The following is a 24,034-nucleotide window of genomic DNA, read 5'->3' as shown; positions in this document are numbered from 1 at the left end:
CCCGTCCGGGCCACCCGCCAGACCCACGCACACCGAATCCTCACAGCTACGTCCCCGAATCCTCTCCCCTCCCCACACTCTCCTGGGGCGCGCGCCCGCGACACGGGTCACCAGCGAGGTTGGTCCCAGGCCACGTTGGGGACCGCTCCCCAACTGCCCTCCAGGCGGGCGGGGAGGGACGTGCGGAAGCCATGAGAAAGTGGGTCCTGCACCCCAGCGGGCCCCACAGTGGGACGCGCCACACCTGGGCTCGCCACAAGGTGGTGCACTGGGTCCAGGGCAAGACGCCAGGGGACAGAGAAGCAGGGAGCCTCAGTCGGGTGCTGCTCCACGTCGCGCTCCGTCGCTCAACCCAAGACAGGGCAGCCAGCGCGCGACCTCTACGTGGGATCCCGCCTCCCACGGCAGAGCCTGCGGTCACAGGGACAGAGGGCGCAGGCCGCCAGAGCTCCGGATGCCAGCGGCAGCTCCCCGTCCCGCTCAAAGGGAGGGAGGGCCGCCGCTGGCGCCCAGTCGCCTGTGCCACCCTCCGGGTCTCAAAGCACTCCTCAGTCAGCTCAAGGACCGGGGCCACCTGGCCTTCGGGGTCACATGGGCTTGGGCACGACGGAAGGGACCGCTTGCCCCCGTGCAACAGACATTCTCCCCGTGGACAACCTCAGGTGCCGGGACCCTCTGCTCCGCCTTGGAAAACCCACCTTCTGCAATGTATGCCCAACGCAATCAGGCCGAGCAGATTGACCCCCTCGGCCCGGCCCCAGTGTGTGATGGGGCTCTGTGCGTGAGGGCTTGCTCTTCCCCACCTACACCAGGCACGGCATCTAACACACACACACACACACACACACACCACGCAGAGACACCCAGACCACGCACGCACGCACGGGGACGCACCCTCCTCTCCCCCACCCCACACACGAGCAGCCGAAGGACAAGAGGGTATGGCTGGGGCCTGAGCGGGAACAAGCGAAGCCTTGGTTTGCGGCCCCTCGGCCATCTGCATCAGGATTTTTGTCTGGGCTCGGAGGCCAGAGGATCTCTGCCATTTGCTAGCAGGGCCAGGGATGGCAGGAGGGTGGGTACGGGGCTCAGCCAGGGCCAGTTCTGCTGGCACGATCCTGTAGCACGTGGCCGAGTAGCACGGGGCCGGGTCTGATGGAGGCCAAGCAGGGGCACAAGACCCAGCAGCGGCACAGGGAAGAGGCCCAGGGCACCCAGGAGCAGACGAGACCCGGGAGTCGTGCGTGCTTGGCGTGGCCGCGGGCCCCGTGACGCCCGAGGACTCGAGTGCTCAGCCCCGTGTAGTGGCCGCGAAGGCCTGCCTGGGAGAAACGCCCCGGGAGGCCGGCAGGAACCCGGGATCGGAAGGGATGTGGAGGGGCCCCGGGTCGGAGGAGATGGCTTTGGCTGTGTTTGGTTTTGTTTCTTCTTCCCAAGATCCCAGGTGTGAAAGGGGCCAGAGGTGAAGTCCTGGGCTGGAAAGCCTCACGATTCAGCCCCGCAGCCCCAGGCCCTGAGTGTGGAGGAGGGCGGAGCGGGTCGGCGAAGGGCGCGGCTGCCGTTTTCCTGATGGGCTGGAGGGGCAGTGGCGCTTTCCGGACGAAGAAGGCCGGAAGGGTCCCCGAGACCTCCGCTGGGAGCCACGCACCCACCCAAGGATACGGCTCCAGGAGGCGACGGAGGAGGGCGGCTGCTTGCCCTGGCCCGAGCTGTGCGTCCCCCGCCTTGGCCACAGCAGTGGACATTCCCAGAAGAACAAGCGCCCGAGAGCACTGAGAAATTTTCCCCCGAGAAAACTTGACCCTCGTCCTGGCAGCAGGACACCTCGGGAAGAAAGCCACCCAGCGGCCACCTGGGCGAGACCGGCTGCCCGAGCAGGCGCGCGGGGCCTCTGGCCGCTGGCCCCGGGCTGCCAGCCCCCACCCGGACTCCCAGCCGTGCCAGGAGAGCAGCGTGGAGACGCACGCCGGGGCCCTCGGCAGGCTCTTGGGGCTCCCGGAGGCGGCGGCTAGCGTCTACGGCCATACCACCCTGAACGCGCCCGATCTCGTCTGATCTCGGAAGCTAAGCAGGGTCGGGCCTGGTTAGTACTTGGATGGGAGACCGCCTGGGAATACCGGGTGCTGTAGGCTTTTGCTCCTCCATCCCTCGCTGCTCCTTTTGTCTTCGGGGACTTCGCCACCACCCCCCCCACCACCACCACCACCCCCAGCACCACCACCACCACCACCACCACAACGACCCACCGTGACCACGACCCCGACCCCGTCCGGGCCACCCGCCAGACCCACGCACACCGAATCCTCACAGCTACGTCCCCGAATCCTCTCCCCTCCCCACACTCTCCTGGGGCGCGCGCCCGCGACACGGGTCACCAGCGAGGTTGGTCCCAGGCCACGTTGGGGACCGCTCCCCAACTGCCCTCCAGGCGGGCGGGGAGGGACGTGCGGAAGCCATGAGAAAGTGGGTCCTGCACCCCAGCGGGCCCCACAGCGGGACGCGCCACACCTGGGCTCGCCACAAGGTGGTGCACTGGGTCCAGGGCAAGACGCCAGGGGACAGAGAAGCAGGGAGCCTCAGTCGGGTGCTGCTCCACGTCGCGCTCCGTCGCTCAACCCAAGACAGGGCAGCCAGCGCGCGACCTCTACGTGGGATCCCGCCTCCCACGGCAGAGCCTGCGGTCACAGGGACAGAGGGCGCAGGCCGCCAGAGCTCCGGATGCCAGCGGCAGCTCCCCGTCCCGCTCAAAGGGAGGGAGGGCCGCCGCTGGCGCCCAGTCGCCTGTGCCACCCTCCGGGTCTCAAAGCACTCCTCAGTCAGCTCAAGGACCGGGGCCACCTGGCCTTCGGGGTCACATGGGCTTGGGCACGACGGAAGGGACCGCTTGCCCCCGTGCAACAGACATTCTCCCCGTGGACAACCTCAGGTGCCGGGACCCTCTGCTCCGCCTTGGAAAACCCACCTTCTGCAATGTATGCCCAACGCAATCAGGCCGAGCAGATTGACCCCCTCGGCCCGGCCCCAGTGTGTGATGGGGCTCTGTGCGTGAGGGCTTGCTCTTCCCCACCTACACCAGGCACGGCATCTAACACACACACACACACACACACACACCACGCAGAGACACCCAGACCACGCACGCACGCACGGGGACGCACCCTCCTCTCCCCCACCCCACACACGAGCAGCCGAAGGACAAGAGGGTATGGCTGGGGCCTGAGCGGGAACAAGCGAAGCCTTGGTTTGCGGCCCCTCGGCCATCTGCATCAGGATTTTTGTCTGGGCTCGGAGGCCAGAGGATCTCTGCCATTTGCTAGCAGGGCCAGGGATGGCAGGAGGGTGGGTACGGGGCTCAGCCAGGGCCAGTTCTGCTGGCACGATCCTGTAGCACGTGGCCGAGTAGCACGGGGCCGGGTCTGATGGAGGCCAAGCAGGGGCACAAGACCCAGCAGCGGCACAGGGAAGAGGCCCAGGGCACCCAGGAGCAGACGAGACCCGGGAGTCGTGCGTGCTTGGCGTGGCCGCGGGCCCCGTGACGCCCGAGGACTCGAGTGCTCAGCCCCGTGTAGTGGCCGCGAAGGCCTGCCTGGGAGAAACGCCCCGGGAGGCCGGCAGGAACCCGGGATCGGAAGGGATGTGGAGGGGCCCCGGGTCGGAGGAGATGGCTTTGGCTGTGTTTGGTTTTGTTTCTTCTTCCCAAGATCCCAGGTGTGAAAGGGGCCAGAGGTGAAGTCCTGGGCTGGAAAGCCTCACGATTCAGCCCCGCAGCCCCAGGCCCTGAGTGTGGAGGAGGGCGGAGCGGGTCGGCGAAGGGCGCGGCTGCCGTTTTCCTGATGGGCTGGAGGGGCAGTGGCGCTTTCCGGACGAAGAAGGCCGGAAGGGTCCCCGAGACCTCCGCTGGGAGCCACGCACCCACCCAAGGATACGGCTCCAGGAGGCGACGGAGGAGGGCGGCTGCTTGCCCTGGCCCGAGCTGTGCGTCCCCCGCCTTGGCCACAGCAGTGGACATTCCCAGAAGAACAAGCGCCCGAGAGCACTGAGAAATTTTCCCCCGAGAAAACTTGACCCTCGTCCTGGCAGCAGGACACCTCGGGAAGAAAGCCACCCAGCGGCCACCTGGGCGAGACCGGCTGCCCGAGCAGGCGCGCGGGGCCTCTGGCCGCTGGCCCCGGGCTGCCAGCCCCCACCCGGACTCCCAGCCGTGCCAGGAGAGCAGCGTGGAGACGCACGCCGGGGCCCTCGGCAGGCTCTTGGGGCTCCCGGAGGCGGCGGCTAGCGTCTACGGCCATACCACCCTGAACGCGCCCGATCTCGTCTGATCTCGGAAGCTAAGCAGGGTCGGGCCTGGTTAGTACTTGGATGGGAGACCGCCTGGGAATACCGGGTGCTGTAGGCTTTTGCTCCTCCCTCCCTCGCTGCTCCTTTTGTCTTCGGGGACTTCGCCACCACCCCCCCCACCACCACCACCACCCCCAGCACCACCACCACCACCACCACCACAACGACCCACCGTGACCACGACCCCGACCCCGTCCGGGCCACCCGCCAGACCCACGCACACCGAATCCTCACAGCTACGTCCCCGAATCCTCTCCCCTCCCCACACTCTCCTGGGGCGCGCGCCCGCGACACGGGTCACCAGCGAGGTTGGTCCCAGGCCACGTTGGGGACCGCTCCCCAACTGCCCTCCAGGCGGGCGGGGAGGGACGTGCGGAAGCCATGAGAAAGTGGGTCCTGCACCCCAGCGGGCCCCACAGCGGGACGCGCCACACCTGGGCTCGCCACAAGGTGGTGCACTGGGTCCAGGGCAAGACGCCAGGGGACAGAGAAGCAGGGAGCCTCAGTCGGGTGCTGCTCCACGTCGCGCTCCGTCGCTCAACCCAAGACAGGGCAGCCAGCGCGCGACCTCTACGTGGGATCCCGCCTCCCACGGCAGAGCCTGCGGTCACAGGGACAGAGGGCGCAGGCCGCCAGAGCTCCGGATGCCAGCGGCAGCTCCCCGTCCCGCTCAAAGGGAGGGAGGGCCGCCGCTGGCGCCCAGTCGCCTGTGCCACCCTCCGGGTCTCAAAGCACTCCTCAGTCAGCTCAAGGACCGGGGCCACCTGGCCTTCGGGGTCACATGGGCTTGGGCACGACGGAAGGGACCGCTTGCCCCCGTGGAACAGACATTCTCCCCGTGGACAACCTCAGGTGCCGGGACCCTCTGCTCCGCCTTGGAAAACCCACCTTCTGCAATGTATGCCCAACGCAATCAGGCCGAGCAGATTGACCCCCTCGGCCCGGCCCCAGTGTGTGATGGGGCTCTGTGCGTGAGGGCTTGCTCTTCCCCACCTACACCAGGCACGGCATCTAACACACACACACACACACACACACACCACGCAGAGACACCCAGACCACGCACGCACGCACGGGGACGCACCCTCCTCTCCCCCACCCCACACACGAGCAGCCGAAGGACAAGAGGGTATGGCTGGGGCCTGAGCGGGAACAAGCGAAGCCTTGGTTTGCGGCCCCTCGGCCAACTGCATCAGGATTTTTGTCTGGGCTCGGAGGCCAGAGGATCTCTGCCATTTGCTAGCAGGGCCAGGGATGGCAGGAGGGTGGGTACGGGGCTCAGCCAGGGCCAGTTCTGCTGGCACGATCCTGTAGCACGTGGCCGCGTAGCACGGGGCCGGGTCTGAAGGAGGCCAAGCAGGGGCACAAGACCCAGCAGCGGCACAGGGAAGAGGCCCAGGGCACCCAGGAGCAGACGAGACCCGGGAGTCGTGCGTGCTTGGCGTGGCCGCGGGCCCCGTGACGCCCGAGGACTCGAGTGCTCAGCCCCGTGTAGTGGCCGCGAAGGCCTGCCTGGGAGAAACGCCCCGGGAGGCCGGCAGGAACCCGGGATCGGAAGGGATGTGGAGGGGCCCCGGGTCGGAGGAGATGGCTTTGGCTGTGTTTGGTTTTGTTTCTTCTTCCCAAGATCCTGGGTGTGAAAGGGGCCAGAGGTGAAGTCCTGGGCTGGAAAGCCTCACGATTCAGCCCCGCAGCCCCAGGCCCTGAGTGTGGAGGAGGGCGGAGCGGGTCGGCGAAGGGCGCGGCTGCCGTTTTCCTGATGGGCTGGAGGGGCAGTGGCGCTTTCCGGACGAAGAGGACCGGAAGGGTCCCCGAGACCTCCGCTGGGAGCCACGCACCCACCCAAGGATACGGCTCCAGGAGGCGACGGAGGAGGGCGGCTGCTTGCCCTGGCCCGAGCTGTGCGTCCCCCGCCTTGGCCACAGCAGTGGACATTCCCAGAAGAACAAGCGCCCGAGAGCACTGAGAAATTTTCCCCCGAGAAAACTTGACCCTCGTCCTGGCAGCAGGACACCTCGGGAAGAAAGCCACCCAGCGGCCACCTGGGCGAGACCGGCTGCCCGAGCAGGCGCGCGGGGCCTCTGGCCGCTGGCCCCGGGCTGCCAGCCCCCACCCGGACTCCCAGCCGTGCCAGGAGAGCAGCGTGGAGACGCACGCCGGGGCCCTCGGCAGGCTCTTGGGGATCCCGGAGGCGGCGGCTAGCGTCTACGGCCATACCACCCTGAACGCGCCCGATCTCGTCTGATCTCGGAAGCTAAGCAGGGTCGGGCCTGGTTAGTACTTGGATGGGAGACCGCCTGGGAATACCGGGTGCTGTAGGCTTTTGCTCCTCCCTCCCTCGCTGCTCCTTTTGTCTTCGGGGACTTCGCCACCACGCCCCCCACCACCACCACCACCCCCAGCACCACCACCACCACCACCACCACAACGACCCACCGTGACCACGACCCCGACCCCGTCCGGGCCACCCGCCAGACCCACGCACACCGAATCCTCACAGCTACGTCCCCGAATCCTCTCCCCTCCCCACACTCTCCTGGGGCGCGCGCCCGCGACACGGGTCACCAGCGAGGTTGGTCCCAGGCCACGTTGGGGACCGCTCCCCAACTGCCCTCCAGGCGGGCGGGGAGGGACGTGCGGAAGCCATGAGAAAGTGGGTCCTGCACCCCAGCGGGCCCCACAGCGGGACGCGCCACACCTGGGCTCGCCACAAGGTGGTGCACTGGGTCCAGGGCAAGACGCCAGGGGACAGAGAAGCAGGGAGCCTCAGTCGGGTGCTGCTCCACGTCGCGCTCCGTCGCTCAACCCAAGACAGGGCAGCCAGCGCGCGACCTCTACGTGGGATCCCGCCTCCCACGGCAGAGCCTGCGGTCACAGGGACAGAGGGCGCAGGCCGCCAGAGCTCCGGATGCCAGCGGCAGCTCCCCGTCCCGCTCAAAGGGAGGGAGGGCCGCCGCTGGCGCCCAGTCGCCTGTGCCACCCTCCGGGTCTCAAAGCACTCCTCAGTCAGCTCAAGGACCGGGGCCACCTGGCCTTCGGGGTCACATGGGCTTGGGCACGACGGAAGGGACCGCTTGCCCCCGTGGAACAGACATTCTCCCCGTGGACAACCTCAGGTGCCGGGACCCTCTGCTCCGCCTTGGAAAACCCACCTTCTGCAATGTATGCCCAACGCAATCAGGCCGAGCAGATTGACCCCCTCGGCCCGGCCCCAGTGTGTGATGGGGCTCTGTGCGTGAGGGCTTGCTCTTCCCCACCTACACCAGGCACGGCATCTAACACACACACACACACACACACACACCACGCAGAGACACCCAGACCACGCACGCACGCACGGGGACGCACCCTCCTCTCCCCCACCCCACACACGAGCAGCCGAAGGACAAGAGGGTATGGCTGGGGCCTGAGCGGGAACAAGCGAAGCCTTGGTTTGCGGCCCCTCGGCCAACTGCATCAGGATTTTTGTCTGGGCTCGGAGGCCAGAGGATCTCTGCCATTTGCTAGCAGGGCCAGGGATGGCAGGAGGGTGGGTACGGGGCTCAGCCAGGGCCAGTTCTGCTGGCACGATCCTGTAGCACGTGGCCGCGTAGCACGGGGCCGGGTCTGAAGGAGGCCAAGCAGGGGCACAAGACCCAGCAGCGGCACAGGGAAGAGGCCCAGGGCACCCAGGAGCAGACGAGACCCGGGAGTCGTGCGTGCTTGGCGTGGCCGCGGGCCCCGTGACGCCTGAGGACTCGAGTGCTCAGCCCCGTGTAGTGGCCGCGAAGGCCTGCCTGGGAGAAACGCCCCGGGAGGCCGGCAGGAACCCGGGATCGGAAGGGATGTGGAGGGGCCCCGGGTCGGAGGAGATGGCTTTGGCTGTGTTTGGTTTTGTTTCTTCTTCCCAAGATCCCGGGTGTGAAAGGGGCCAGAGGTGAAGTCCTGGGCTGGAAAGCCTCACGATTCAGCCCCGCAGCCCCAGGCCCTGAGTGTGGAGGAGGGCGGAGCGGGTCGGCGAAGGGCGCGGCTGCCGTTTTCCTGATGGGCTGGAGGGGCAGTGGCGCTTTCCGGACGAAGAGGACCGGAAGGGTCCCCGAGACCTCCGCTGGGAGCCACGCACCCACCCAAGGATACGGCTCCAGGAGGCGACGGAGGAGGGTGGCTGCTTGCCCTGGCCCGAGCTGTGCGTCCCCCGCCTTGGCCACAGCAGTGGACATTCCCAGAAGAACAAGCGCCCGAGAGCACTGAGAAATTTTCCCCCGAGAAAACTTGACCCTCGTCCTGGCAGCAGGACACCTCGGGAAGAAAGCCACCCAGCGGCCACCTGGGCGAGACCGGCTGCCCGAGCAGGCGCGCGGGGCCTCTGGCCGCTGGCCCCGGGCTGCCAGCCCCCACCCGGACTCCCAGCCGTGCCAGGAGAGCAGCGTGGAGACGCACGCCGGGGCCCTCGGCAGGCTCTTGGGGCTCCCGGAGGCGGCGGCTAGCGTCTACGGCCATACCACCCTGAACGCGCCCGATCTCGTCTGATCTCGGAAGCTAAGCAGGGTCGGGCCTGGTTAGTACTTGGATGGGAGACCGCCTGGGAATACCGGGTGCTGTAGGCTTTTGCTCCTCCCTCCCTCGCTGCTCCTTTTGTCTTCGGGGACTTCGCCACCACGCCCCCCACCACCACCACCACCCCCAGCACCACCACCACCACCACCACCACAACGACCCACCGTGACCACGACCCCGACCCCGTCCGGGCCACCCGCCAGACCCACGCACACCGAATCCTCACAGCTACGTCCCCGAATCCTCTCCCCTCCCCACACTCTCCTGGGGCGCGCGCCCGCGACACGGGTCACCAGCGAGGTTGGTCCCAGGCCACGTTGGGGACCGCTCCCCAACTGCCCTCCAGGCGGGCGGGGAGGGACGTGCGGAAGCCATGAGAAAGTGGGTCCTGCACCCCAGCGGGCCCCACAGCGGGACGCGCCACACCTGGGCTCGCCACAAGGTGGTGCACTGTGTCCAGGGCAAGACGCCAGGGGACAGAGAAGCAGGGAGCCTCAGTCGGGTGCTGCTCCACGTCGCGCTCCGTCGCTCAACCCAAGACAGGGCAGCCAGCGCGCGACCTCTACGTGGGATCCCGCCTCCCACGGCAGAGCCTGCGGTCACAGGGACAGAGGGCGCAGGCCGCCAGAGCTCCGGATGCCAGCGGCAGCTCCCCGTCCCGCTCAAAGGGAGGGAGGGCCGCCGCTGGCGCCCAGTCGCCTGTGCCACCCTCCGGGTCTCAAAGCACTCCTCAGTCAGCTCAAGGACCGGGGCCACCTGGCCTTCGGGGTCACATGGGCTTGGGCACGACGGAAGGGACCGCTTGCCCCCGTGGAACAGACATTCTCCCCGTGGACAACCTCAGGTGCCGGGACCCTCTGCTCCGCCTTGGAAAACCCACCTTCTGCAATGTATGCCCAACGCAATCAGGCCGAGCAGATTGACCCCCTCGGCCCGGCCCCAGTGTGTGATGGGGCTCTGTGCGTGAGGGCTTGCTCTTCCCCACCTACACCAGGCACGGCATCTAACACACACACACACACACACACACACCACGCAGAGACACCCAGACCACGCACGCACGCACGGGGACGCACCCTCCTCTCCCCCACCCCACACACGAGCAGCCGAAGGACAAGAGGGTATGGCTGGGGCCTGAGCGGGAACAAGCGAAGCCTTGGTTTGCGGCCCCTCGGCCAACTGCATCAGGATTTTTGTCTGGGCTCGGAGGCCAGAGGATCTCTGCCATTTGCTAGCAGGGCCAGGGATGGCAGGAGGGTGGGTACGGGGCTCAGCCAGGGCCAGTTCTGCTGGCACGATCCTGTAGCACGTGGCCGCGTAGCACGGGGCCGGGTCTGAAGGAGGCCAAGCAGGGGCACAAGACCCAGCAGCGGCACAGGGAAGAGGCCCAGGGCACCCAGGAGCAGACGTGACCCGGGAGTCGTGCGTGCTTGGCGTGGCCGCGGGCCCCGTGACGCCCGAGGACTCGAGTGCTCAGCCCCGTGTAGTGGCCGCGAAGGCCTGCCTGGGAGAAACGCCCCGGGAGGCCGGCAGGAACCCGGGATCGGAAGGGATGTGGAGGGGCCCCGGGTCGGAGGAGATGGCTTTGGCTGTGTTTGGTTTTGTTTCTTCTTCCCAAGATCCCGGGTGTGAAAGGGGCCAGAGGTGAAGTCCTGGGCTGGAAAGCCTCACGATTCAGCCCCGCAGCCCCAGGCCCTGAGTGTGGAGGAGGGCGGAGCGGGTCGGCGAAGGGCGCGGCTGCCGTTTTCCTGATGGGCTGGAGGGGCAGTGGCGCTTTCCGGACGAAGAGGACCGGAAGGGTCCCCGAGACCTCCGCTGGGAGCCACGCACCCACCCAAGGATACGGCACCAGGAGGCGATGGAGGAGGGCGGCTGCTTGCCCTGGCCCGAGCTGTGCGTCCCCCGCCTTGGCCACAGCAGTGGACATTCCCAGAAGAACAAGCGCCCGAGAGCACTGAGAAATTTTCCCCCGAGAAAACTTGACCCTCGTCCTGGCAGCAGGACACCTCGGGAAGAAAGCCACCCAGCGGCCACCTGGGCGAGACCGGCTGCCCGAGCAGGCGCGCGGGGCCTCTGGCCGCTGGCCCCGGGCTGCCAGCCCCCACCCGGACTCCCAGCCGTGCCAGGAGAGCAGCGTGGAGACGCACGCCGGGGCCCTCGGCAGGCTCTTGGGGCTCCCGGAGGCGGCGGCTAGCGTCTACGGCCATACCACCCTGAACGCGCCCGATCTCGTCTGATCTCGGAAGCTAAGCAGGGTCGGGCCTGGTTAGTACTTGGATGGGAGACCGCCTGGGAATACCGGGTGCTGTAGGCTTTTGCTCCTCCCTCCCTCGCTGCTCCTTTTGTCTTCGGGGACTTCGCCACCACCCCCCCCACCACCACCACCCCCAGCACCACCACCACCACCACCACCACAACGACCCACCGTGACCACGACCCCGACCCCGTCCGGGCCACCCGCCAGACCCACGCACACCGAATCCTCACAGCTACGTCCCCGAATCCTCTCCCCTCCCCACACTATCCTGGGGCGCGCGCCCGCGACACGGGTCACCAGCGAGGTTGGTCCCAGGCCACGTTGGGGACCGCTCCCCAACTGCCCTCCAGGCGGGCGGGGAGGGACGTGCGGAAGCCATGAGAAAGTGGGTCCTGCACCCCAGCGGGCCCCACAGCGGGACGCGCCACACCTGGGCTCGCCACAAGGTGGTGCACTGGGTCCAGGGCAAGACGCCAGGGGACAGAGAAGCAGGGAGCCTCAGTCGGGTGCTGCTCCACGTCGCGCTCCGTCGCTCAACCCAAGACAGGGCAGCCAGCGCGCGACCTCTACGTGGGATCCCGCCTCCCACGGCAGAGCCTGCGGTCACAGGGACAGAGGGCGCAGGCCGCCAGAGCTCCGGATGCCAGCGGCAGCTCCCCGTCCCGCTCAAAGGGAGGGAGGGCCACCGCTGGCGCCCAGTCGCCTGTGCCACCCTCCGGGTCTCAAAGCACTCCTCAGTCAGCTCAAGGACCGGGGCCACCTGGCCTTCGGGGTCACATGGGCTTGGGCACGACGGAAGGGACCGCTTGCCCCCGTGCAACAGACATTCTCCCCGTGGACAACCTCAGGTGCCGGGACCCTCTGCTCCGCCTTGGAAAACCCACCTTCTGCAATGTATGCCCAACGCAATCAGGCCGAGCAGATTGACCCCCTCGGCCCGGCCCCAGTGTGTGATGGGGCTCTGTGCGTGAGGGCTTGCTCTTCCCCACCTACACCAGGCACGGCATCTAACACACACACACACACACACACACACACACCACACAGAGACACCCAGACCACGCACACACGCACGGGGACGCACCCTCCTCTCCCCCACCCCACACACGAGCAGCCGAAGGACAAGAGGGTATGGCTGGGGCCTGAGCGGGAACAAGCGAAGCCTTGGTTTGCGGCCCCTCGGCCATCTGCATCAGGATTTTTGTCTGGGCTCGGAGGCCAGAGGATCTCTGAAATTTGCTAGCAGGGCCAGGGATGGCAGGAGGGTGGGTACGGGGCTCAGCCAGGGAGAGTTCTGCTGGCACGATCCTGTAGCACGTGGCCGCGTAGCACGGGGCCGGGTCTGATGGAGGCCAAGCAGGGGCACAAGACCCAGCAGCGGCACAGGGAAGAGGCCCAGGGCACCCAGGAGCAGACGAGACCCGGGAGTCGTGCGTGCTTGGCGTGGCCGCGGGCCCCGTGACGCCCGAGGACTCGAGTGCTCAGCCCCGTGTAGTGGCCGCGAAGGCCTGCCTGGGAGAAACGCCCCGGGAGGCCGGCAGGAACCCGGGATCGGAAGGGATGTGGAGGGGCCCCGGGTCGGAGGAGATGGCTTTGGCTGTGTTTGGTTTTGTTTCTTCTTCCCAAGATCCCGGGTGTGAAAGGGGCCAGAGGTGAAGTCCTGGGCTGGAAAGCCTCACGATTCAGCCCCGCAGCCCCAGGCCCTGAGTGTGGAGGAGGGCAGAGCGGGTCGGCGAAGGGCGCGGCTGCCGTTTTCCTGATGGGCTGGAGGGGCAGTGGCGCTTTCCGGACGAAGAGGACCGGAAGGGTCCCCGAGACCTCCGCTGGGAGCCACGCACCCACCCAAGGATACGGCTCCAGGAGGCGACGGAGGAGGGCGGCTGCTTGCCCTGGCCCGAGCTGTGCGTCCCCCGCCTTGGCCACAGCAGTGGACATTCCCAGAAGAACAAGCGCCCGAGAGCACTGAGAAATTTTCCCCCGAGAAAACTTGACCCTCGTCCTGGCAGCAGGACACCTCGGGAAGAAAGCCACCCAGCGGCCACCTGGGCGAGACCGGCTGCCCGAGCAGGCGCGCGGGGCCTCTGGCCGCTGGCCCCGGGCTGCCAGCCCCCACCCGGACTCCCAGCCGTGCCAGGAGAGCAGCGTGGAGACGCACGCCGGGGCCCTCGGCAGGCTCTTGGGGCTCCCGGAGGCGGCGGCTAGTGTCTACGGCCATACCACCCTGAACGCGCCCGATCTCGTCTGATCTCGGAAGCTAAGCAGGGTCGGGCCTGGTTAGTACTTGGATGGGAGACCGCCTGGGAATACCGGGTGCTGTAGGCTTTTGCTCCTCCCTCCCTCGCTGCTCCTTTTGTCTTCGGGGACTTCGCCACCACCCCCCCACCACCACCACCCCCAGCACCACCACCACCACCACCACCACAACGACCCACCGTGACCACGACCCCGACCCCGTCCGGGCCACCCGCCAGACCCACGCACACCGAATCCTCACAGCTACGTCCCCGAATCCTCTCCCCTCCCCACACTCTCCTGGGGCGCGCGCCCGCGACACGGGTCACCAGCGAGGTTGGTCCCAGGCCACGTTGGGGACCGCTTCCCAACTGCCCTCCAGGCGGGCGGGGAGGGACGTGCGGAAGCCATGAGAAAGTGGGTCCTGCACCCCAGCGGGCCCCACAGCGGGACGCGCCACACCTGGGCTCGCCACAAGGTGGTGCACTGGGTCCAGGGCAAGACGCCAGGGGACAGAGAAGCAGGGAGCCTCAGTCGGGTGCTGCTCCACGTCGCGCTCCGTCGCTCAACCCAAGACAGGGCAGCCAACGCGCGACCTCTACGTGGGATCCCGCCTCCCACGGCAGAGCCTGCGGTCACAGGGACAGAGGGCGCAGGCCGCCAGAGCTCCGGATGCCAGCGGCAGCTCCCCGTCCCGCTCAAAGGGAGGGAGGGCCGCCGCTGGCGCCCAGTCGCCTGTGCCACCCTCCGGGTCTCAAAGCACTCCTCAGTCAGCTCAAGGACCGGGGCCACCTGGCCTTCGGGGTCACATGGGCTTGGGCACGACGGAAGGGACCGCTTGCCCCCGTGGAACAGACATTCTCCCCGTGGACAACCTCAGGTGCCGGGACCCTCTGCTCCGCCTTGGAAAACCCACCTTCTGCAATGTATGCCCAACGCAATCAGGCCGAGCAGATTGACCCCCTCGGCCCGGCCCCAGTGTGTGATGGGGCTCTGTGCGTGAGGGCTTGCTCTTCCCCACCTACACCAGGCACGGCATCTAACACACACACACACACACACACACACCACGCAGAGACACCCAGACCACGCACGCACGCACGGGGACGCACCCTCCTCTCCCCCACCCCACACACGAGCAGCCGAAGGACAAGAGGGTATGGCTGGGGCCTGAGCGGGAACAAGCGAAGCCTTGGTTTGCGGCCCCTCGGCCAACTGCATCAGGATTTTTGTCTGGGCTCGGAGGCCAGAGGATCTCTGCCATTTGCTAGCAGGGCCAGGGATGGCAGGAGGGTGGGTACGGGGCTCAGCCAGGGCCAGTTCTGCTGGCACGATCCTGTAGCACGTGGCCGCGTAGCACGGGGCCGGGTCTGATGGAGGCCAAGCAGGGGCACAAGACCCAGCAGCGGCACAGGGAAGAGGCCCAGGGCACCCAGGAGCAGACGAGACCCGGGAGTCGTGCGTGCTTGGCGTGGCCGCGGGCCCCGTGACGCCCGAGGACTCGAGTGCTCAGCCCCGTGTAGTGGCCGCGAAGGCCTGCCTGGGAGAAACGCCCCGGGAGGCCGGCAGGAACCCGGGATCGGAAGGGATGTGGAGGGGCCCCGGGTCGGAGGAGATGGCTTTGGCTGTGTTTGGTTTTGTTTCTTCTTCCCAAGATCCCGGGTGTGAAAGGGGCCAGAGGTGAAGTCCTGGGCTGGAAAGCCTCACGATTCAGCCCCGCAGCCCCAGGCCCTGAGTGTGGAGGAGGGCGGAGCGGGTCGGCGAAGGGCGCGGCTGCCGTTTTCCTGATGGGCTGGAGGGGCAGTGGCGCTTTCCGGACGAAGAGGACCGGAAGGGTCCCCGAGACCTCCGCTGGGAGCCACGCACCCACCCAAGGATACGGCTCCAGGAGGCGACGGAGGAGGGTGGCTGCTTGCCCTGGCCCGAGCTGTGCGTCCCCCGCCTTGGCCACAGCAGTGGACATTCCCAGAAGAACAAGCGCCCGAGAGCACTGAGAAATTTTACCCCGAGAAAACTTGACCCTCGTCCTGGCAGCAGGACACCTCGGGAAGAAAGCCACCCAGCGGCCACCTGGGCGAGACCGGCTGCCCGAGCAGGCGCGCGGGGCCTCTGGCCGCTGGCCCCGGGCTGCCAGCCCCCACCCGGACTCCCAGCCGTGCCAGGAGAGCAGCGTGGAGACGCACGCCGGGGCCCTCAGCAGGCTCTTGGGGCTCCCGGAGGCGGCGGCTAGCGTCTACGGCCATACCACCCTGAACGCGCCCGATCTCGTCTGATCTCGGAAGCTAAGCAGGGTCGGGCTTGGTTAGTACTTGGATGGGAGACCGCCTGGGAATACCGGGTGCTGTAGGCTTTTGCTCCTCCCTCCCTCGCTGCTCCTTTTGTCTTCGGGGACTTCGCCACCACCACCCCCCCACCACCACCACCCCCAGCACCACCACCACCACCACCACAACGACCCACCGTGACCACGACCCCGACCCCGTCCGGGCCACCCGCCAGACCCACGCACACCGAATCCTCACAGCTACGTCCCCGAATCCTCTCCCCTCCCCACACTCTCCTGGGGCGCGCGCCCGCGACACGGGTCACCAGCGAGGTTGGTCCCAGGCCACGTTGGGGACCGCTCCCCAACTGCCCTCCAGGCGGGCGGGGAGGGACGTGCGGAAGCCATGAGAAAGTGTGTCCTGCACCCCAGCGGGCCCCACAGCGGGACGCGTCACACCTGGGCTCGCCACAAGGTGGTGCACTGGGTCCAGGGCAAGACGCCAGGGGACAGAGAAGCAGGGAGCCTCAGTCGGGTGCTGCTCCACGTCGCGCTCCGTCGCTCAACCCAAGACAGGGCAGCCAGCGCGCGACCTCTACGTGGGATCCCGCCTCCCACGGCAGAGCCTGCGGTCACAGGGACAGAGGGCGCAGGCCGCCAGAGCTCCGGATGCCAGCGGCAGCTCCCCGTCCCGCTCAAAGGGAGGGAGGGCCGCCGCTGGCGCCCAGTCGCCTGTGCCACCCTCCGGGTCTCAAAGCACTCCTCAATCAGCTCAAGGACCGGGGCCACCTGGCCTTCGGGGTCACATGGGCTTGGGCACGACGGAAGGGAATGCTTGCCCCCGTGGAACAGACATTCTCCCCGTGGACAACCTCAGGTGCCGGGACCCTCTGCTCCGCCTTGGAAAACCCACCTTCTGCAATGTATGCCCAACGCAATCAGGCCGAGCAGATTGACCCCCTCGGCCCGGCCCCAGTGTGTGATGGGGCTCTGTGCGTGAGGGCTTGCTCTTCCCCACCTACACCAGGCACGGCATCTAACACACACACACACACACACACACACCACGCAGAGACACCCAGACCACGCACGCACGCACGGGGACGCACCCTCCTCTCCCCCACCCCACACACGAGCAGCCGAAGGACAAGAGGGTATGGCTGGGGCCTGAGCGGGAACAAGCGAAGCCTTGGTTTGCGGCCCCTCGGCCAACTGCATCAGGATTTTTGTCTGGGCTCGGAGGCCAGAGGATCTCTGCCATTTGCTAGCAGGGCCAGGGATGGCAGGAGGGTGGGTACGGGGCTCAGCCAGGGCCAGTTCTGCTGGCACGATCCTGTAGCACGTGGCCGCGTAGCACGGGGCCGGGTCTGAAGGAGGCCAAGCAGGGGCACAAGACCCAGCAGCGGCACAGGGAAGAGGCCCAGGGCACCCAGGAGCAGACGAGACCCGGGAGTCGTGCGTGCTTGGCGTGGCCGCGGGCCCCGTGACGCCCGAGGACTCGAGTGCTCAGCCCCGTGTAGTGGCCGCGAAGGCCTGCCTGGGAGAAACGCCCCGGGAGGCCGGCAGGAACCCGGGATCGGAAGGGATGTGGAGGGGCCCCGGGTCGGAGGAGATGGCTTTGGCTGTGTTTGGTTTTGTTTCTTCTTCCCAAGATCCCGGGTGTGAAAGGGGCCAGAGGTGAAGTCCTGGGCTGGAAAGCCTCACGATTCAGCCCCGCAGCCCCAGGCCCTGAGTGTGGAGGAGGGCGGAGCGGGTCGGCGAAGGGCACGGCTGCCGTTTTCCTGATGGGCTGGAGGGGCAGTGGCGCTTTCCGGACGAAGAGGACCGGAAGGGTCCCCGAGACCTCCGCTGGGAGCCACGCACCCACCCAAGGATACGGCTCCAGGAGGCGACGGAGGAGGGCGGCTGCTTGCCCTGGCCCGAGCTGTGCGTCCCCCGCCTTGGCCACAGCAGTGGACATTCCCAGAAGAACAAGCGCCCGAGAGCACTGAGAAATTTTCCCCCGAGAAAACTTGACCCTCGTCCTGGCAGCAGGACACCTCGGGAAGAAAGCCACCCACCGGCCACCTGGGCGAGACCGGCTGCCCGAGCAGGCGCGCGGGGCCTCTGGCCGCTGGCCCCGGGCTGCCAGCCCCCACCCGGACTCCCAGCCGTGCCAGGAGAGCAGCGTGGAGACGCACGCCGGGGCCCTCGGCAGGCTCTTGGGGCTCCCGGAGGCGGCGGCTAGCGTCTACGGCCATACCACCCTGAACGCGCCCGATCTCGTCTGATCTCGGAAGCTAAGCAGGGTCGGGCTTGGTTAGTACTTGGATGGGAGACCTCCTGGGAATACCGGGTGCTGTAGGCTTTTGCTCCTCCCTCCCTCGCTGCTCCTTTTGTCTTCGGGGACTTCGCCACCACCCCCCCCCACCACCACCACCCCCAGCACCACCACCACCACCACCACAACGACCCACCGTGACCACGACCCCGACCCCGTCCGGGCCACCCGCCAGACCCACGCACACCGAATCCTCACAGCTACGTCCCCGAATCCTCTCCCCTCCCCACACTCTCCTGGGGCGCGCGCCCGCGACACGGGTCACCAGCGAGGTTGGTCCCAGGCCACGTTGGGGACCGCTCCCCAACTGCCCTCCAGGCGGGTGGGGAGGGACGTGCGGAAGCCATGAGAAAGTGGGTCCTGCACCCCAGCGGGCCCCACAGCGGGACGCGTCACACCTGGGCTCGCCACAAGGTGGTGCACTGGGTCCAGGGCAAGACGCCAGGGGACAGAGAAGCAGGGAGCCTCAGTCGGGTGCTGCTCCACGTCGCGCTCCGTCGCTCAACCCAAGACAGGGCAGCCAGCGCGCGACCTCTACGTGGGATCCCGCCTCCCACGGCAGAGCCTGAGGTCACAGGGACAGAGGGCGCAGGCCGCCAGAGCTCCGGATGCCAGCGGCAGCTCCCCGTCCCGCTCAAAGGGAGGGAGGGCCGCCGCTGGCGCCCAGTCGCCTGTGCCACCCTCCGGGTCTCAAAGCACTCCTCAGTCAGCTCAAGGACCGGGGCCACCTGGCCTTCGGGGTCACATGGGCTTGGGCACGACGGAAGGGACCGCTTGCCCCCGTGCAACAGACATTCTCCCCGTGGACAACCTCAGGTGCCGGGACCCTCTGCTCCGCCTTGGAAAACCCACCTTCTGCAATGTATGCCCAACGCAATCAGGCCGAGCAGATTGACCCCCTCGGCCCGGCCCCAGTGTGTGATGGGGCTCTGTGCGTGAGGGCTTGCTCTTCCCCACCTACACCAGGCACGGCATCTAACACACACACACACACACACACACACCACGCAGAGACACCCAGACCACGCACGCACGCACGGGGACGCACCCTCCTCTCCCCCACACCACACACGAGCAGCCGAAGGACAAGAGGGTATGGCTGGGGCCTGAGCGGGAACAAGCGAAGCCTTGGTTTGCGGCCCCTCGGCCATCTGCATCAGGATTTTTGTCTGGGCTCGGAGGCCAGAGGATCTCTGCCATTTGCTAGCAGGGCCAGGGATGGCAGGAGGGTGGGTACGGGGCTCAGCCAGGGCCAGTTCTGCTGGCACGATCCTGTAGCACGTGGCCGCGTAGCACGGGGCCGGGTCTGATGGAGGCCAAGCAGGGGCACAAGACCCAGCAGCGGCACAGGGAAGAGGCCCAGGGCACCCAGGAGCAGACGAGACCCGGGAGTCGTGCGTGCTTGGCGTGGCCGCGGGCCCCGTGACGCCCGAGGACTCGAGTGCTCAGCCCCGTGTAGTGGCCGCGAAGGCCTGCCTGGGAGAAACGCCCCGGGAGGCCGGCAGGAACCCGGGATCGGAAGGGATGTGGAGGGGCCCCGGGTCGGAGGAGATGGCTTTGGCTGTGTTTGGTTTTGTTTCTTCTTCCCAAGATCCCAGGTGTGAAAGGGGCCAGAGGTGAAGTCCTGGGCTGGAAAGCCTCACGATTCAGCCCTGCAGCCCCAGGCCCTGAGTGTGGAGGAGGGCGGAGCGGGTCGGCGAAGGGCGCAGCTGCCGTTTTCCTGATGGGCTGGAGGGGCAGTGTCGCTTTCCGGACGAAGAGGACCGGAAGGGTCCCCGAGACCTCTGCTGGGAGCCACGCACCCACCCAAGGATACGGCTCCAGGAGGCGACGGAGGAGGGCGGCTGCTTGCCCTGGCCCGAGCTGTGCGTCCCCCGCCTTGGCCACAGCAGTGAACATTCCCAGAAGAACAAGCGCCCGAGAGCACTGAGAAATTTTCCCCCGAGAAAACTTGACCCTCGTCCTGGCAGCAGGACACCTCTGGAAGAAAGCCACCCAGCGGCCACCTGGGCGAGACCGGCTGCCCGAGCAGGCGCGCGGGGCCTCTGGCCGCTGGCCCCGGGCTGCCAACCCCCACCCGGAATCCCAGCCGTGCCAGGAGAGCAGCGTGGAGACGCACGCCGGGGCCCTCGGCAGGCTCTTGGGGCTCCCGGAGGCGGCGGCTAGCGTCTACGGCCATACCACCCTGAACGCGCCCGATCTCGTCTGATCTCGGAAGCTAAGCAGGGTCGGGCCTGGTTAGTACTTGGATGGGAGAACGCCTGGGAATACCGGGTGCTGTAGGCTTTTGCTCCTCCCTCCCTCGCTGCTCCTTTTGTCTTCGGGGACTTCGCCACCACCCCCCCCCACCACCACCACCCCCAGCACCACCACCACCACCACCACCACAACGACCCACCGTGACCACGACCCCGACCCCGTCCGGGCCACCCTCCAGACCCACGCACACCGAATCCTCACAGCTACGTCCCCGAATACTCTCCCCTCCCCACACTCTCCTGGGGCACGCGCCCGCGACCCGGGTCACCAGCGAGGTTGGTCCCAGGCCACGTTGGGGACCGCTCCCCAACTGCCCTCCAGGCGGGCGGGGAGGGACGTGCGGAAGCCATGAGAAAGTGGGTCCTGCACCCCAGCGGGCCCCACAGCGGGACGTGCCACACCTGGGCTCGCCACAAGGTGGTGCACTGGGTCCAGGGCAAGACGCCAGGGGACAGAGAAGCAGGGAGCCTCAGTCGGGTGCTGCTCCACGTCGCGCTCCGTCGCTCAACCCAAGACAGGGCAGCCAGCGTGCGACCTCTACGTGGGATCCCGCCTCCCACGGAGAGCCTGCGGTCACAGGGACAGAGGGCGCAGGCCGCCAGAGCTCCGGATGCCAGCTGCAGCTCCCCGTCCCGCTCAAAGGGAGGGAGGGCCGCCGCTGGCGCCCAGTCGCCTGTGCCACCCTCCGGGTCTCAAAGCACTCCTAAGTCAGCTCAAGGACCGGGGCCACCTGGCCTTCGGGGTCACATGGGCTTGGGCACGACGGAAGGGACCGCTTGCCCCCGTGGAACAGACATTCTCCCCGTGGACAACCTCAGGTGCCGGGACCCTCTGCTCCGCCTTGGAAAACCCACCTTCTGCAATGTATGCCCAACGCAATCAGGCCGAGCAGATTGACCCCCTCGGCCCGGCCCCAGTGTGTGATGGGGCTCTGTGCGTGAGGGCTTGCTCTTCCCCACCTACACCAGGCACGGCATCTAACACACACACACACACACACACACACACACCACACAGAGACACCCAGACCACGCACACACGCACGGGGACGCACCCTCCTCTCCCCCACCCCACACACGAGCAGCCGAAGGACAAGAGGGTATGGCTGGGGCCTGAGCGGGAACAAGCGAAGCCTTGGTTTGCGGCCCCTCGGCCATCTGCATCAGGATTTTTGTCTGGGCTCGGAGGCCAGAGGATCTCTGAAATTTGCTAGCAGGGCCAGGGATGGCAGGAGGGTGGGTACGGGGCTCAGCCAGGGAGAGTTCTGCTGGCACGATCCTGTAGCACGTGGCCGCGTAGCACGGGGCCGGGTCTGATGGAGGCCAAGCAGGGGCACAAGACCCAGCAGCGGCACAGGGAAGAGGCCCAGGGCACCCAGGAGCAGACGAGACCCGGGAGTCGTGCGTGCTTGGCGTGGCCGCGGGCCCCGTGACGCCCGAGGACTCGAGTGCTCAGCCCCGTGTAGTGGCCGCGAAGGCCTGCCTGGGAGAAACGCCCCGGGAGGCCGGCAGGAACCCGGGATCGGAAGGGATGTGGAGGGGCCCCGGGTCGGAGGAGATGGCTTTGGCTGTGTTTGGTTTTGTTTCTTCTTCCCAAGATCCCGGGTGTGAAAGGGGCCAGAGGTGAAGTCCTGGGCTGGAAAGCCTCACGATTCAGCCCCGCAGCCCCAGGCCCTGAGTGTGGAGGAGGGCGGAGCGGGTCGGCGAAGGGCGCGGCTGCCGTTTTCCTGATGGGCTGGAGGGGCAGTGGCGCTTTCCGGACGAAGAGGACCGGAAGGGTCCCCGAGACCTCCGCTGGGAGCCACGCACCCACCCAAGGATACGGCTCCAGGAGGCGACGGAGGAGGGCGGCTGCTTGCCCTGGCCCGAGCTGTGCGTCCCCCGCCTTGGCCACAGCAGTGGACATTCCCAGAAGAACAAGCGCCCGAGAGCACTGAGAAATTTTCCCCCGAGAAAACTTGACCCTCGTCCTGGCAGCAGGACACCTCGGGAAGAAAGCCACCCAGCGGCCACCTGGGCGAGACCGGCTGCCCGAGCAGGCGCGCGGGGCCTCTGGCCGCTGGCCCCGGGCTGCCAGCCCCCACCCGGACTCCCAGCCGTGCCAGGAGAGCAGCGTGGAGACGCACGCCGGGGCCCTCGGCAGGCTCTTGGGGCTCCCGGAGGCGGCGGCTAGTGTCTACGGCCTTACCACCCTGAACGCGCCCGATCTCGTCTGATCTCGGAAGCTAAGCAGGGTCGGGCCTGGTTAGTACTTGGATGGGAGACCGCCTGGGAATACCGGGTGCTGTAGGCTTTTGCTCCTCCCTCCCTCGCTGCTCCTTTTGTCTTCGGGGACTTCGCCACCACCCCCCCACCACCACCACCCCCAGCACCACCACCACCACCACCACCACAACGACCCACCGTGACCACGACCCCGACCCCGTCCGGGCCACCCGCCAGACCCACGCACACCGAATCCTCACAGCTACGTCCCCGAATCCTCTCCCCTCCCCACACTCTCCTGGGGCGCGCGCCCGCGACACGGGTCACCAGCGAGGTTGGTCCCAGGCCACGTTGGGGACCGCTTCCCAACTGCCCTCCAGGCGGGCGGGGAGGGACGTGCGGAAGCCATGAGAAAGTGGGTCCTGCACCCCAGCGGGCCCCACAGCGGGACGCGCCACACCTGGGCTCGCCACAAGGTGGTGCACTGGGTCCAGGGCAAGACGCCAGGGGACAGAGAAGCAGGGAGCCTCAGTCGGGTGCTGCTCCACGTCGCGCTCCGTCGCTCAACCCAAGACAGGGCAGCCAACGCGCGACCTCTACGTGGGATCCCGCCTCCCACGGCAGAGCCTGCGGTCACAGGGACAGAGGGCGCAGGCCGCCAGAGCTCCGGATGCCAGCGGCAGCTCCCCGTCCCGCTCAAAGGGAGGGAGGGCCGCCGCTGGCGCCCAGTCGCCTGTGCCACCCTCCGGGTCTCAAAGCACTCCTCAGTCAGCTCAAGGACCGGGGCCACCTGGCCTTCGGGGTCACATGGGCTTGGGCACGACGGAAGGGACCGCTTGCCCCCGTGGAACAGACATTCTCCCCGTGGACAACCTCAGGTGCCGGGACCCTCTGCTCCGCCTTGGAAAACCCACCTTCTGCAATGTATGCCCAACGCAATCAGGCCGAGCAGATTGACCCCCTCGGCCCGGCCCCAGTGTGTGATGGGGCTCTGTGCGTGAGGGCTTGCTCTTCCCCACCTACACCAGGCACGGCATCTAACACACACACACACACACACACACACCACGCAGAGACACCCAGACCACGCACGCACGCACGGGGACGCACCCTCCTCTCCCCCACCCCACACACGAGCAGCCGAAGGACAAGAGGGTATGGCTGGGGCCTGAGCGGGAACAAGCGAAGCCTTGGTTTGCGGCCCCTCGGCCAACTGCATCAGGATTTTTGTCTGGGCTCGGAGGCCAGAGGATCTCTGCCATTTGCTAGCAGGGCCAGGGATGGCAGGAGGGTGGGTACGGGGCTCAGCCAGGGCCAGTTCTGCTGGCACGATCCTGTAGCACGTGGCCGCGTAGCACGGGGCCGGGTCTGATGGAGGCCAAGCAGGGGCACAAGACCCAGCAGCGGCACAGGGAAGAGGCCCAGGGCACCCAGGAGCAGACGAGACCCGGGAGTCGTGCGTGCTTGGCGTGGCCGCGGGCCCCGTGACGCCCGAGGACTCGAGTGCTCAGCCCCGTGTAGTGGCCGCGAAGGCCTGCCTGGGAGAAACGCCCCGGGAGGCCGGCAGGAACCCGGGATCGGAAGGGATGTGGAGGGGCCCCGGGTCGGAGGAGATGGCTTTGGCT

At 67.6% G+C, this 24,034-nt stretch overlaps 10 non-coding genes across 10 annotated transcripts; all 10 read left to right on the top strand.

The window, feature by feature from the left end:
• The first annotated feature begins 2,013 nt into the window (after positions 1–2,013).
• LOC141412552 (5S ribosomal RNA) lies at positions 2,014–2,132 on the top strand. Its single transcript, XR_012437394.1, has one exon. It is a non-coding gene; the product is annotated as a 5S ribosomal RNA (ribosomal RNA).
• Positions 2,133–4,277: 2,145 nt separating this feature from the next.
• LOC141412541 (5S ribosomal RNA) lies at positions 4,278–4,396 on the top strand. Its single transcript, XR_012437383.1, has one exon. It is a non-coding gene; the product is annotated as a 5S ribosomal RNA (ribosomal RNA).
• A 2,145-nt stretch (positions 4,397–6,541) lies between these two features.
• On the top strand, positions 6,542–6,660 carry LOC141412530 (5S ribosomal RNA). Its single transcript, XR_012437372.1, has one exon. It is a non-coding gene; the product is annotated as a 5S ribosomal RNA (ribosomal RNA).
• A 2,145-nt stretch (positions 6,661–8,805) lies between these two features.
• On the top strand, positions 8,806–8,924 carry LOC141412519 (5S ribosomal RNA). The gene has a single exon (XR_012437361.1). It is a non-coding gene; the product is annotated as a 5S ribosomal RNA (ribosomal RNA).
• A 2,145-nt stretch (positions 8,925–11,069) lies between these two features.
• LOC141412508 (5S ribosomal RNA) lies at positions 11,070–11,188 on the top strand. Its single transcript, XR_012437350.1, has one exon. It is a non-coding gene; the product is annotated as a 5S ribosomal RNA (ribosomal RNA).
• A 2,146-nt stretch (positions 11,189–13,334) lies between these two features.
• On the top strand, positions 13,335–13,453 carry LOC141412497 (5S ribosomal RNA). Its single transcript, XR_012437339.1, has one exon. It is a non-coding gene; the product is annotated as a 5S ribosomal RNA (ribosomal RNA).
• A 2,141-nt stretch (positions 13,454–15,594) lies between these two features.
• LOC141412548 (5S ribosomal RNA) lies at positions 15,595–15,713 on the top strand. Its single transcript, XR_012437390.1, has one exon. It is a non-coding gene; the product is annotated as a 5S ribosomal RNA (ribosomal RNA).
• A 2,141-nt stretch (positions 15,714–17,854) lies between these two features.
• On the top strand, positions 17,855–17,973 carry LOC141412503 (5S ribosomal RNA). Its single transcript, XR_012437345.1, has one exon. It is a non-coding gene; the product is annotated as a 5S ribosomal RNA (ribosomal RNA).
• Positions 17,974–20,113: 2,140 nt separating this feature from the next.
• Positions 20,114–20,232, top strand: LOC141412811 (5S ribosomal RNA). Its single transcript, XR_012437653.1, has one exon. It is a non-coding gene; the product is annotated as a 5S ribosomal RNA (ribosomal RNA).
• Positions 20,233–22,378: 2,146 nt separating this feature from the next.
• On the top strand, positions 22,379–22,497 carry LOC141412629 (5S ribosomal RNA). The gene has a single exon (XR_012437470.1). It is a non-coding gene; the product is annotated as a 5S ribosomal RNA (ribosomal RNA).
• Positions 22,498–24,034: the final 1,537 nt, after the last annotated feature.

This window comes from Castor canadensis, chromosome 10, assembly GCF_047511655.1.
Source record: "Castor canadensis chromosome 10, mCasCan1.hap1v2, whole genome shotgun sequence".
Lineage (NCBI taxonomy): Eukaryota > Metazoa > Chordata > Mammalia > Rodentia > Castoridae > Castor > Castor canadensis.
This window is presented reverse-complemented; position numbering and strand designations above follow the sequence as displayed.